Source organism: Sinocyclocheilus grahami, unplaced genomic scaffold, assembly GCF_001515645.1.
Source record: "Sinocyclocheilus grahami isolate Dianchi unplaced genomic scaffold, SAMN03320097.WGS_v1.1 scaffold382.1, whole genome shotgun sequence".
Taxonomy (NCBI): domain Eukaryota; kingdom Metazoa; phylum Chordata; class Actinopteri; order Cypriniformes; family Cyprinidae; genus Sinocyclocheilus; species Sinocyclocheilus grahami.
This window is the reverse complement of record NW_015505561.1, coordinates 2,018,575-2,020,997: the sequence shown is the minus strand read 5'-3', so window position 1 is coordinate 2,020,997 and position 2,423 is coordinate 2,018,575. Positions and strand designations below refer to the sequence as shown.

The 2,423-nt window shown below is 38.0% G+C and overlaps 1 protein-coding gene across 4 annotated transcripts in view; it reads left to right on the top strand.

The window, feature by feature from the left end:
* The window catches only part of LOC107549877 (cyclin-dependent kinase 12-like), a 38,927-nt gene that overhangs the window by 26,632 nt on the left and 9,872 nt on the right, over window positions 1-2,423 (top strand). The window lies entirely within an intron of this gene.

Genomic DNA, 2,423 nt, shown 5'->3' with positions numbered 1-2,423 from the left:
CTTTAAATATGAAAACGTACTTACAGACTGTGAGTCAGAACAGCCGGCATTGTAGTCTACTCTACCAGGATCAGGAAACAGTCCTCCGTAAAATGCGCTGCACACATCTGGATATTTGGGTTGAACTTTTCTGGAACAGTGTGGTAAATACAGCTTAACCACTGATTTCTAGTCGTGTCCTCTTTTGGTAGGCCAAAGTATTTTCGCTTTTGCAACGAAACACAGAGCGTCTTCACAACATGGCGGCGGTGGTGGCAGCAACAATAAAGTTACGCCTTCTTTCTTTGCGTGAACATTTGGACGGCGATATGCAAATCTTCCCACATCATGACGTAGACATGTGGGGACATCATTTTGTGTTTAAACAAAGCATTTTAGGAGGGTGTGAACTAGTGCTGGGCGGTATGACCAAAAATATCACGGTATTTTCCTAAATTATACCGGTTCCACGGTACATGACGGTATTTTTTTTTTTTCATGCATGACCGGGTGTTAACCATATTTTCTACTGACAGAGAGGAAATACTGCAGTATATTGACTTAGAATGCCCTATTTTACTGTCATGATGAGTGAATATTGTCAAAAAATACCACACTTACCTCGTGTTCGCGGGACAGCACTGGCGAAATCTTCCAACTGAACCATAGTTAAGGTTTATCCAAAAAAAAGTCGCTAGGTTTGTCAGTATGAATATTCTATGGGAAAAAGTGAAAAAGCGTTCTGTTAGTTCTACAGCTTCAGTTTCGGAACTTTCACGCTTAATAACACATGCAGCATATGCTTAGTTCCCTCACCACAGTGCAACCGTGAAAAGCCTTTCAAAAGAGAAACCCCTTTCAAACAGTGTCGCATTCCGAACGTTGTTTAAGTGACATACACCCAGCACTAGCGTGAACCAGTCTTAACTTTGATAAAGAATATCTCTTTGGGTTTGAGATTAGTCTTTGCAACTTCAGGGATCTTATCTATTCACGAACAGCTTGTAAAACTCCAAAGAGAAAGGAAAACTTGAAATCGCATCATATGACCCCTTTAAGACTGGTTTTGTGCTCCAGGGTCACAAATGGATTGGATCTTTAGACCTAATAGAGGTGCTCGCCCTTATCTGTGCTTTTTAAACTGGCTGGATGTAAAATGAAATGCTGATGAATGTAACTTTTCTGCTTACGGAGTTAGAAATCCTTCTTTTAGCAATGCTGCATAAGTTTAAGTCCTGCCACGTTATCCCTATAAAAGTAAGTCTAGCATCAGCATTTATCATTTAAATTATTTAAATGCAAGGCTGTACTTTTTACATCGTATTTATTTGAATTCGATATTTTATACTTTTCATTAATTTTTTTACATATTTTTATTTAATTTTTTTACATTTACATAATGTTCACTTACAGTGCAGAGCATAAATGAGTACACCCTCTCTGAATAAATATAAAATATGTATGTATTTTCTTAATGATCACTAATATAATTCATGGAAAGATGGCAAAATTGAAACATATTAAACATATACTGTATAAAAACAACAAAATATATGCCAGTATTTTCTGTAAGATAAGTAAATTAGCAGATTTTCTTTAAATGAAGGATTGCAGAAATGAGTAAACCCTAGATTTGATTCAGAAAATGTATAATATTCTAGTACTTAGTATGTCCTCCAGAACTTAAAGTATACTGCTCTGACCCTTCTTGGCACTGGGTGTACAGGTTCATGACAAATTTTCACATCTGTGCTGTTTAACTCCTGGAGGACCTCCTTAAATGCTCTGATCTTTAATGGGGAGTGTTGCTCAGCTCGTCTCTACAGAATCTCTCACAGCAGCTCAAGAGTGTAATTTTCTTTTGAGTGAAATACATGTCCACTGAAGGATTTTCACCTTGGGAGAATGAATATATTCATTGTCATGCTGAAAAAATGCCCAATAATGCAGGGAATGAGAAGAGGGTAGCATCTTCTATTTCAGGTTTTTGTATTACATCACACAGTGGTGTGTGAATTCATGTCAGCATTGATAAAGCACAGCTCCCTCACACCTTCAGCACACATTCATCCCTATATAAAAGCTTTACTACCACTGAACGTCACTGTGGGTACCAAGCACTTCTCTCTGTACTCCTCCTCTAGCAACACCAGAACATGTTGGATGCTGTTAGATCTGAAATGATTGACTTGGTCTCTTGAGACCAGAGTATGGATTCCCAGAAGTCTCTGTTTTGTAAATATGGGCTCTGGAAAAAGCTAAATGAGTGTATTTTGCTTTGGCTACAGTAGGTCATTCTAGTGGTGACAACAACCATGCATGTCACTTCTGCATGCTGCATCATACTCTGTGAGATAAAGTGTCACTCTTTTCACAGCTTTTGCCGGCTGTGAGACACTTGCATGTTATTTCTCTAGCAAAAATTCACTCATCACTAAATGAAA